Source organism: Populus alba, chromosome 1, assembly GCF_005239225.2.
Source record: "Populus alba chromosome 1, ASM523922v2, whole genome shotgun sequence".
Taxonomy (NCBI): domain Eukaryota; kingdom Viridiplantae; phylum Streptophyta; class Magnoliopsida; order Malpighiales; family Salicaceae; genus Populus; species Populus alba.
The window spans coordinates 30,417,657-30,430,374 of NC_133284.1; positions in this window are offsets into that span (position 1 = coordinate 30,417,657).

Consider the following 12,718-nt stretch of genomic DNA (forward strand, 5'->3'; position numbering starts at 1 on the left):
AAAATTCAAGAATAGTCCTTTAATTTGCCGATTCTTTAAATTTAATGGGTGGTGCAATTAAGATCTTTAGCCAGGTTTAAAAGTTTCACCCGAAATTTTTTTATTTTTTTTCCTTCTTTAAAGCTGATTTTTTTAAAAAGTTTTATCATTAATCTGTATTTTTTGTTGTTTCACATTTTTTTTTTGGTTTGTCCATATATAATTTTTTTTTCGGTCACGTCAATGCCCCGAGTCACATGTTATTAAAAACAAATTTAATGCACTTACATCATAAAATTACAAATATTTTTCAATTTCAACCTCTTTTATTTTTTTATCGTTCAAACTTGTTTTTTTTTTTATTTGTTTTGTTTGAGATCTATTTTTAGATTTTTTTTAGATTTTAATCATCCATGGGTTTTTTTTATTAGATTTAATCCCCATTATTTTTTTTATTTTTTTTTTTTATGATTTCATCATTCAAAATTAAATTAGTTAAGGATTAAGTTTCTTGATTCAACCTAGATCTAAGATTTCACGGGTTACAAGTTATAGAAATTAAACTAAATTTAGAAGGTTTTTTTAGGTTTGTTTAATTTTTTTCCTCTAAAGTAAATTTTTTATGCGCACACAAGTGCGTGTGTGTTTTGGGGATTGGAAATGTAATGGGCATATGCCCCATTCGTGAGTTTCTTTAATCTCTTGTTAGAATAACATGCAACTATTTAAGCTTTTATCTAATTACTCAAATATATCTATAGTAAACAAGGCCGGTTTAAGATGAATACAGCCTTGAACGAAATTATAAATAGAGCCTTATAAAATATTGTTTTATCATACTATTATTCAAGTAGTAGCCGGCTCTAATCATAATTGGCAGATAAAAAAAATATACCTACCAATCACATCTTGGAATTGATCTAAACTTATTGCGAGCTGTGTAACAGGGAATTTTAGCTCCTTCACTTCCTAAGGTATATTTTTCATCACCTGCTTTTCCTTGTTACTGGATGGTTCAGATATCACTTCTTTTTTCCTTTACGGTCCCTTTGGCATGGATCGTCTCTCTGTTTCTCCACTTCTAGCAACTGATTGGATCATGTCTGATGTCTTTTTTTTCTTCTTTTCCATGCCCACATAAAAACTTGTTTGTGAAGTAAAAGGGAAAGCTTGTCGACATTTGGAACCTTTTTTTATTAATGGTGAAGTTGTTACTTCTGATATTATGGTTGCTACAACAGATCTTCTTGCTGTTCCATATATTCACTTAATAGGCCAAGTCTCTCGTTAATGAAAAGCTTGTGTTGAAGATAGATTTTAACAATGCTTTCAAACTTTACTTCCCCATTTTGGTTTCTTTGGTAATTGGAAGGGTCATCCAAATGTAATGGCCGTACACTCATCTAAAGCCGTTGACGACCCTCCATTTTTCCTGGCTTCAGCTGTCTTTTTTGCCATCAAAAGACTTTCACCAAGCTCGACGAAAGAATTTGACGCTGACAGTTTAACTTTAGCTGTGTATTAAAATTAGAAAACATGGTTTAAAGTTTAAAACGAGATGTATGTTAATTAATTATAGACAATAATAATAATAACCAGACTTTGACGGCTTCTGGGATACAACAGTTTTCTTCCCCGGTTGCCACCGCAATTGTTAAACAAAGACTTCATATGTTAAATGTTATTTACTGGCAACGAAATAGAGTTTTCCTTTCCCATTTGAGTTGCTTGACCTTTATTAGGGTTTGGAAATTTCAATTGGTCAAAGGGGAGGAAAATCACCACCAGATTCTAAATCATATTTACGAAAGATAGTTTTCATTGGTGTACTCGATCAGTTTGACTGTGATTCGTTCTGCTCAGCTACTTCTAGGTTTAATGCTTCTGTTCTCATTTGGAATTGGATTAAAATCAAATTCTGAACCGTAGAATAGAGGATTTGGAATGAATTGGTAGGGCAACCGTATAAAGAAGGGGAAAAAAATGATGTATTTGTTTTCTTTTTGTAAGAAAAAAGAAAGAAAGAAAAATTCCAAATCATGATTCCTAAGCAATCTCTCTGTCTTTTTCGTAACATGTTTTGTCAAGAGCTAGAACATATAAATTGGTATACTGGTGCTAATATGTATAGGAATCGCGAATGTATATTTACTTGGTTTGCTTAAGTTTTGATTTTGTGTGGTTTTATATTGCTTGTTTTATTAGTAGGGTTTTATGTTTCCTTATAATTAGGCTAATGCCTAGGCTATTTATGTAGTTTAAGTTTTGCCAACACTGATCAGGTTTTCTAATTCTATTATATATATATATATATATATATATATATATATATATATATATATATATATATATATTCTCGATTTCACCATAAAAAAGAAGAAGCTATAACAGTTCAAAGCATACTCCTTCAGTAATATCGCTAGAAAAAATGTCTTGAGAACGAAATTAGAAATTTGGTAATTGCAAGGACATGGTCATTCCAGGTTAATTTCGCCATACTCCCAACTTCTTAATCCTTCAGTAGAATTAGTCCTCTGTTTTGGCAAATCAAAATGATTCCGGCAATAAATTTTGAAACCTTGCATTTTAAGACCCATTCACAGCCTGGCCGCTCCATCTAATATGCTCGTTGGTTATTTTTCTTCTCTTTACCTAACTTGATATATAACTACTTTATAGACAAAATCATACTACGAACAAGTCCATGATGTTAATTATAATTTAGAAGTGTTTTGGTCCAATTACAGTTCTAAATTATAACATCACGGACTTGTTTGTCATGTAGAGAAAGTATCGTCATTATCAAACCGGCTAATTACTTGCTTGTCATGGAATCAGTCTGGTAGATTAGTCAGCAATCGAAAATAACAGCGACCTTCATTTCAGACTTGGTATTTTTCTACATAAAAATCAGATTGTACTCGGAGGTAAATCACCTGGCTCTTATTATATTCGTTTTTGTTTTGGTATGTATCCACAACTGGGAGTAGAATATTATAAACGGAGGAGACATTCTGCACAGTAGGAACGAAATTCCTAGTCAGTGATAAGGAAAAAAAATTGTCCAGATAATAACCACGGCATTAGGTATGAATCTGTCAAAGCAGAAATTGATGTAAACATATATATAACCATTATATTTTATTCATCATCAGCTGAGAAGAAAGACTCCAGAACAAGGTTGCGAGCCGGCAACACAATTGTCGCGCGTGTGGGTGATTCTTTTTTTTTTTTTTGATAGTAAACGAGATAATTATATATTAAATAAGCAGCCCCATCAAGTAAGTGGGGCTGAACGAAAGATAGAATACAATGGGAATATGAAGAAAGAAAAGACCAAAGTGATGAGGGACTTAATTAGTTAGTCCAGTTCATAATACATTCAGGATTTCTAAAAAGATCTGAGCCTGTATAGCTGAAATTTGTAACTGAGGACTTCAACCAGAAAGCCAAACGGTGAAAAGTGAGATAAAAAATCATATCCCAATCAGGAGCCTTGGAATCGAAGATTAGGCGGTTGCGCGCTATCCAAATTGACCAATACAGACCTTTACAGAGGAGTGTAATAGCACGACGCTGAAATTTTCCATTAATCAATCCGGACCATTCCTGCAGATTTTGATTTGGGTCTTTGTGCAGACAACCTGAGCACCCGAACCATTTCAAGAAACGACCCCAAAGAGACCATGTTATAGGACACCAATGGAAAAGATGATTAATTGTCTCGGTTTCGTTGCAGCAGAATGGGCAGTGAGATTCCTCATAATTTATGATTCTCCTCTCAGCTAAAAAACTTCTTGTACTCAAACCTCCATGAAGAAGAAGCCAAATGAACACATCCACTTTTGGGGGGGCATAACCATTCCATAGCAGAGTAAGGGAGTGATTATTTTCAGTGACCGATAGACTATCAAAGAAGAGGCGACCTGATTGAGCTGAGTACATGCCAGAGCTGTGGAATTTCCATAACTTGCAGTCTGCACCATCTGAGAAAAGGAGACCACGCTGCACCTCTGCGATCAAGCTCTCCCTTTGGCAGATCTCACGAGGCCGAAGGGTTCTTCTCCAGGAAAGGTTTAAAGATGCATCTGTCAAATTGTATATATCTGCAAGGTTGGTGTTTTGCTGCAAGGAGAGGTTATAAAGTCTGGGGAATAAGAGCTGGAGATTGGTTGCAGAGCCGAGCCAAGAGTCAGTCCAAAACCGGATGTTCCTCCCGTCACCCACCTTGAACCCGACATTTGCATGTAAAAGATTGGCTATGTTTTGTGTTGAGAAGATTGCCGAAACAATGCCATGCCAAGTTGGAGATAAAGAACCTGCAAACTCAGGGACACCATTTATAAAGTGAGGTCGGTATTTTAGAAGAATGTGTTCTTGCCAGCCTCCTGCCACTCCATTGTCTAGATTCCATATCCATTTAAAGAGCAAAGCCAGATTTTTGTTGTGGATGGATCCCAACCCGAGACCACCAGAAGATTTATCCTTTATTACCTTATGCCAAGCCACCTTAAAAAGGCCATGAGAAGTTGAGCTTCCTTTCCAAAGGAAAGACCGGGTTAGAGAAGAGATGGCTTTAGTAACACCCTTTGGCATAGCAAAAACTGACATGTAAAACAGAGGAAGAGAGCTCAAGACTGATTTAATTAGACATAACCTTCCCGCCATGCTCAAAAAATTCCCTTTCCATGTGAGTAGCTTTGCTCTGATAGTGGACAACACTGGTTTCCAAGTAGAGATTCTGCTGGGATTGGCTCCAAGAGGTAGTCCAAGGTACCTAACCGGGAAAGTATCACTACGACAGAAGACTGAGTTCGCCAGGCTAGAGGTGTAGTCGTTGTCCAAGTTGATACCTATTAGTGAGCTTTTATAGAAGTTAACTTTCAGTCCGGAAATGATCTCAAACCAACGTAGAATCCTCTTGGCATGTAGAAGAGAGGGAAAATCATTTGGCAAGAAAATCAGAGAGTCGTCGGCATATTGCAAATGAGTTAAGTAATGACCTGGGGTAGTCTGTAAGCCTTTGAAGTAACCTGAAGCTGATGCCCTATTGAATAAAACTGTCAATCCCTCAACTGCAATGTCAAATAGGAATGGAGAGAGTGGGTCCCCTTGCCTGAGACCCCTCTCCAAACTAAATTCTCTACTAGGAGAACCGTTTATCAAGATGGCTAATTTTGAAGTGGATAAGCATTCGAATATCAGCTTCCTCCAGTGTGAGCCAAAACCCATGTATCCCATACTTGTGTCAATATGTTCCCATAAAATTGAGTCAAAGGCTTTATGGAAATCTACCTTCAATAAGAGACCATGCTTCTTCTTGCTACGCACACCATGGACAACCTCATTTGCTATCATGAACCCGTCTAGAATCTGACGCCCAGCAATAAATGCAGACTGGTTAACACTGATCACATCTGTCATGACATGACGAAGCCTAGTGGACAGTAGCTTTGCCACTATTTTGTATAGCCCGTGAATCAAGCTTATCGGACGAAAATGGGAGAATCTGCTCGGTTCCTTTGATTTCGGAATCAGAGTTACAAAAGAAGAGTTGATACCCTTTGGAAGTTTACCAGTTCTGAAAAAACTTTTAACCAACATAAAAACCTCTGAGCTGATGATATTCCATACCTTTTTATAGAAACAAAAGGTGAAACCATCAGGGCCAGGGGCTTTGGAACCATCACAGTCCCACACAGCTTGCTTCACTTCTTCCATTGAAGGTGGTCTTTCTAGCCAAATTGATTTGGCTTCTGAAATTTTAGAGAACCCCGAACCTCCCATTTCAATTCTTTTGCATGTTGGTTTGCGAAACAAGGATGAAAAGAAGTTGACAGCGCCTTCTTTTATATCATTTGAGGAGACTAGATGACTGCCATTATGATCAATCTTACTAATGTAGTTGCGGCCCTTCCTTAGACTTGCTGATATGTGGAAAAAACGAGTGTTCTTATCCCCCATTTTACACCAATTTTGACGAGATTTTTGCCTCCACATATCTTCCACCCTTCTGTTAACTTCCCATTGCTCAGAATTCAGCCCCTGGAGCTTTGTTTTTTCGGTCTCCGATAAGGGACGCACTTCGCTTAAGTTCTCAAGCGTTGTGATGGAGTTCTGGATGTCTGCAAGTTTTAAATTTTGATCCCCGAAAGTGGATTTATTCCATTGTCTCAGCTTTTTTCCCATGTTCCCCAACTTCTTAATCAAACTAAACTCACCTGGAAATTCCTTGCAGCTTTCAGACCAGAGGGCCTCAAAATCTGTTAAGAAAGAAGGGTGCGACAGCCAGCAATTTATGAAACGAAAAGGCTTCCACCCCCAGTCTACCTCCGGGCTTTGGAGAATCAGCTGACAGTGATCGGACAGCCCTCTAGGGTAGCGGCAGAGAGATAGAGACGGGAACTGTAGATGAAAATCCGGGGAAGCGAAAGCTCTGTCAATGCGGCTCATAGAACCACCCCTAAACCAAGTGAACCGATGCCCTTGCAAATTGAATTCAACCAGTTCACAGTCTGATATGAATTTGCGGAATGAAGTTGAACCTGATGAATTGAGGTGACCACTACTTCTCTCATGAGCGTGTAAAGTTTCGTTGAAGTCGCCTAGCACCACCAATGGCAGTTCGAAAGCAAACTTAAGAGTGGTGATTTCTTCCCACATATTAGCACGGTCCTTCACTGAAGATGCAGCATATACACCAATTATCATACAAGTAAAGGAAGAGGGAATATGCGTGCCGCATAGGCTGATCCACTGCCCCCCAAATTCTACCGAGCTAACTTCAAAGACAGAGCTATCCCACATTGCTATAATCCCTCCTGATTTCCCTATAGATTCTAGAAAAGCCCATTTGACAGTTGCAATATTCCACAGATTTCTAATGAAGGAGTCACAACAGTTGTTTTTCTTTGTTTCTAAAAGAAAACAGATGCCAATATTATTTTTTATAAGCCTATTTCGGATTGAATTTTTCTTGTGTGACATGCCTAAACCACAGCTGTTCCAAGCAAAGATATTCATAAAAAGAGCAAAAGACCAAGGCAGGCTAGACTTATCAGGATAAAGAACTTACAACTGGTTAACTGATGTCCACTCATCAACTTCTCTATCAATATTTCTCATTATTCCTTCTTTGAACCCTTTTAGTTCTTGCGGGTTTCCCAAACCTAGAGCCACAGCATCTTGTATCATTTCTTGAGTCTCCTTTTCACTGTCAAACCCATTGTCTTGATGCTTCGTACAAGTGATCTGAAACCGAACATTTCCTTGTTGGATTCCTGAGTTTAAGGAGTCAGAAGAATCACAATCCTCCATAGTGTTAGCAACACTACCACTGGCTTGCAACAACTTTAGTTTTCTTGTTTTGCTGCTTTTCTCGTTTGTGTTTTTAATGGTTGCGTCTGAAAATGTTTGTGGGTTGCTTTGAGGGTTCAACAGGGGTGGTAAATGGTGATGCATGACACTGGTTTCATCATCCGTGGAGGCATAGTTATGGTTCTTTCCAATGCCGGATGACTTAATAACAGGGGATGGTGTGGTGTCTTGTAGAGGTGTGTTGTTTTGGGTGTTGGTTACCTTCATTGCAAAAAGGTTGGGTGCTCCATTAGGTATATGAGCTGCAAAAGATTTAACTTTCAACACATTCTTCTTTTTGTTGAAAGAAGATATAGGCGCAACCCTTCTAGCTCTTCTAAGCTTTTTATCTTTCATCTTTCCTTCCAACTCCATTTCCACTACTTCTTGTGGCTCTGCTAGGTCACGTATGAAGGCAGAGAAAGATTGCTGATGTGTATTGTGGCTCCGGCTTTTGGCTAGTATCATGGGTCTGGTTTGTTTCGGGGTAGGCCTTGTAACTTGGACAGAGGAGGCTTTAGTTTGTGTTTGTTTTTTATCGAGGCCCACTCTCGAAAAGGATATTGATGCTGAGTCATCTGAGTTGCTGTAGCTGGTTTCTACCACTTGAATTTTTTCCTTGATGGTGTCGTAGCATGGCTCTATAAAGGACAATTGGTGAGAGGCAATGTGTAGTTGCTGGTTTTTTGTTTGTAGCTTGAGTGTTTCCTTAGTTTCAGGAAAGAGGCAGAAGGTTTTGTATGTTGTGTCAGTTTGGTCTTGGTTGTTGAGTGATTCAGTGTATCTTGTGCAGAGAATGAGAGAGGGGTCATTTTGCATGTCCTTGTCATGTTGCTCTGTTGAGGTTCGGTCAGCTTCTGGTTCATTTATACTGGCTGGCGGAAACTCCTCTGAAGGTGTGATTTTACTGCATGACTCTTCATCTGATTCTTCAGTGCCTGATGTATCCATTGAGTATTTAATTGTGGTAAGCATGGGGCTAAAACCTGGCTTCATTTCCATGACTGATATATCAAATTTCTCTCCGTCTAGAATCAGTGAAAGCTGTTTGTTTAAAGTCGTGAAAGAGGTTGTGCACAAAAGAACCTTGACTCCCATAAGTGAACCTTGACTCACACTTGTAATATCGTAACCAATCATCTTGCCTGCATCTTCAACCATTGATTCAATACATCTTCGGTTCCAGCCAATTAGAGGAAGTCCCATAATAGACACCCAAACAAATCTATCCACTGCTTTTACTTCCCTCTTCCATGGTTTGATACTAGAGAAGTAGTTTGCCAAGGCAGAGCTACTGTTTGTTAACTCTTTCTCCATAGTCTCTCTGTCTGTAAAGGTGATAACTGCTTGGCTTGCTCCTAGGAAGCGAAATCCAATTGCCTTCTTGACAGTTTTCAAAACCATATGCTCCAGTTTTGCATAGTCCACTTCTGTGGCTATAGAACCGACCAGACTTCTCAACAGCCATTCCTTGTCATCCTGAGTGGACTCATACATCACAGTCTTCTTTGATGGTTGTTGGACCAAAAGAGCTTCAACAAAGGTCTTGTTGTCTCTAAGGGCTAGTTTGGGTGGGATTTTGATTTCTGGCTTTGTAGAGTGGACTGTCTTTTCCTTGGAATCTATAGGTGTTTGAAATCTTGCTAGGTTAGCACGAATTTTGAAAGAGTCGAACCATACCAGGTTCAATCTATCACAAAGGTCTGTATCTTCTAAAAGGGAGAAGAAAGATACAAAACCAAACCGTCTCCCTTGTTTTGTTTTTTTCCTGGAAACAAAGAGGTTGGTGACAGGACTTATCTTTGAGAAAGCCTTTTTGAGATCTTGGTAATCAAGCCAAGACGGGAAACGTTCAAAATAAATCTTAGCAGAGACAGAGGGAGTGAGAGCTGTTTTAGGTAAGTGCTTGTTGTTTTGGCTGTTGTTTGTGTAACATATAGGTTGCAAAAAGTTCAGGGTGGTGGGATTAATAAGGGCATTAGCAGGTGTTTGTGTGGTTGGATTATAAGGGGGAGGTTTGAAGCAGGTTGCTAAGACCTGGGAAGCAGGGGAGGGGAGGATCGACATAATTGGAGGTTTGTTTGAGGGGGAGGGGAGGATAGACAGAATTGGAGGCTTGTTGGAGGGGAGCATTCTGAGTTTTTATGGATTTTTTATTGTTTGTTTCTATGCTTACAGCATTATTGTTTAGCTTTCTCTGGTTAGCACCACCTCCTGGGTTGTTACAAGCAGCAACACTAAAATGACTATCATCTTCATCGGCATTCTGTCAAACAGCTAGGGTGTGTTCTTAACTGCACTCCTACTCCATCACTGCTTGAAAAGGTTAATGGCCCAATATTTGTTCCCGAACATAACACTTAGCAAAACATACTAGATTCTCATATAGCGAGTGACACGCATAAACATCAATGATGAGGAGATCTAGCTGCTGTAACTTAGAAGCAGAGAAAACCAAACTCTCAAAGAAAACCAGACAGCATCATCTAGCAACGAGCAAAGCAATTCAAGCTTGAAGTAGCAGTACAGAAAGAGAGAGACTTACTCCGATCTCTCTTCACATTCCCTTCATGTCCGCGTCATCGGTCTCTGCGTGAGGGGATGATTAAGAGAGCTTCTGAGGGAGACTGGTTTTGGCTTTCTGATTAAGAGAGCTTCTGAGCAAAGCAATTCAAGCTTGAAGTAGCAGTACAGAAAGAGAGAGACTTACTCCGATCTCTCTTCACATTCCCTTCATGTCCGCGTCATCGGTCTCTGCGTGTGGGTGATTCTGTAACATGTGTGCACGCGGCGTGGTGGGATGTCGGGATCGGGGAGTCACCACCTAGTTATTTAGTTCAGGGTTACTAGGAGACTTGGGTAGACTGATAAAATTGGCATTTCGAATTATTATGGGCTTGTATGACTAGATAAATTCTTATAAGAAAAATTCATGTTAGAAGGCAAAAATATTTTTCACAACTTGTATATTATGATGAAAAATACTTTCAATTAAAATTGATGAATATCCAAATAATTTTGAGAATTTTAAAGTCAACTCCTAATTTTTAAATATTACCGTACTTGCAGGTCCAATATTTATACTAAAATATTGACCATTAATTTTCAATAATTAAAATTTTTAAGTTTATTGAAATATTGACCAAATTAAATCCCTTAGAATTTTACAAAATTATTGTAAAATCCGTATAATAATTTTTTTTTTTAAATGCTAGAAATATTTTAGATTTTGAAATAATGCTCAAATAACTTTTAGGATTTTTGGCCACATGCAATTTAAAATAAAAATTATATTTTTAAAGGAAACATTGCTTTTTCTATTGTTGTTTTTGTGGAAGGGAACTAATTCGTTTAATACTAAAAAAACACCTCACATGTAGGTCACAATTCTAAATATTAAATATGCGAGGGTAGAAAAAAGTAGAAAATTCAAAATTAATTGCAAAATCAACTTCCAACAATTGATAATTTATTAAGAATTGGATGAAGACTATGTTTGACAAAACACAAATAAAATGTTTTTATCAAGGCTATTTTAACACGATATCAAAATTATTGTTAATCAACTCAACACCGAAAACGCTAAACATCCCCGCAAAAATGATTAATGTCACCTACTTCGTTTAAATTTCGTGCTAATTCAAATAAATCAAACCGACTGAACATAACTCATGCGCTGATATTTAACGTCCACAAAACAATCACAACCCAAAAAAATAAACTCATGATTCAACACAAATAATTAATTTATTTCAAAATCCAAACACAAATTAAACCAAATTAATAGTCCAAATATTATAGAAAATAACAAGTGATTTCGTCCTAACTTTCACAATATTTTAGTAATTTGTTCAAACAAATATTTTGCAGCTATGAATCAACCTTATGAGGTGTTTGAAGTATCTGGGATCTATTGGAATCAAAGCTAGAGGACCGTTGGAACATTGGCGGTGCATGTACCACGCGCTGCCAGCTCTACTAGCGCGTGGATTCACGTACCTCCACCGTTGGAGGAGAGTGGGCTGGTGGATCTTGCGCTCCTCTATCTCCTCTTCATTCTAGACTGACAATGTGGCTCACTGGTGTTGGAGGGATGAGATCAAGGGACATGAACTTTCGACTTTCTCTCTCTTAACTGGTGTTTTCTTTCATCTCTTAGCTTCGTTTCTTTCTCCTTCCTTATTGGTTTTTCATCTTTTATTATCGGCTATACTGAACTACTACGGGTCTGTTGTGAAGATGGAATGACGTTGCAGTGGTTGCTGTGGGTTGCTGGCCGTGTTGGAGGTTGTTGTTTAAGAAGGGTAATTGGTAGCTCATTGGTTTTGGTGTAGAGGATAGTGTTTTTTTTTTTTGGCTTATGATAGGTCTAGTGGTACTGGTTCTAGTCACTGGATCTTTGGTGAGGATACGTTGTGCAAGACGCCACTATTAGGAGAAGAAGACGACGCTACTGGTCTTTAATTAGTAGAAGTCATGGTGGAGATTTCTAGGGTTTTCTTTTTTTGTTTCAAATCCATGAAGCAAGAGGCATAAACATTGACTGATGACTGTTTAATGTGGGGGTTTATGGAGGAGATGGGGGATACTCTTGGTTGGATGGGTGAGGGAAGGCAGTTGAGAGGTTTTATGGTTGGTTTTTTTTTTTTGAAAGAAGCTGTTATTATTAAGAAATGCAAAATTGTGCAATGCAATCATTACACAGAGAAAAAGTTTGCTGAATTAGCTAGCAAACCTATATAACATAAACCCTACAAACTCAATAAAAACCTTCCACCATCTGGTTCCTGCATAGGAGCCAAAAGAATGCCCCAATCAACATAATCTGCATTGGATTAAACAAAGTACCGATAAATTATCTATGAGGGTCATAACCAAGCCACAAAATCAGATATTCTGTGCACTCCTTGTTTAGCGAGATGATCTGCCATGTGAAGAAGGGACCAGAGAAAGTGTTGTTACGGGGGAGGAGGAGCTGAAGTTGGGGTTGGGTGCATATGCGTTTATAGTGAGTTTGGTGAGCTTACTTGGATTGATGATTGAGAGCTAGATCTCTTGGTTGCGGTAGGAATTGCTGGTAGTTGTTGGCGGCTGGCCTAAAAAAAAAATAGTTTTAGGGTTTTTTAAGTGTGTTTTTCTTTTGGAAAGTGTATGAACAAGAGAGTTTTTTTTTTCCAATATTTTTCAGTTATTTATTTATTTATTTTTTTTAAAATCCTAAACCTTCCCTTCGTTTTGTTTTTTGAAGATTTTTGTTTTTTTCCTCTCAATTGCTTGGTCTCTAAGCAATCTAAATTTTTTTTTGATCCTTTATTTTTTTTCTTTTTACTTTTGGTTTCTTTATTTATTTATTATATTTTGATTTTTTATATATATAAAAAAG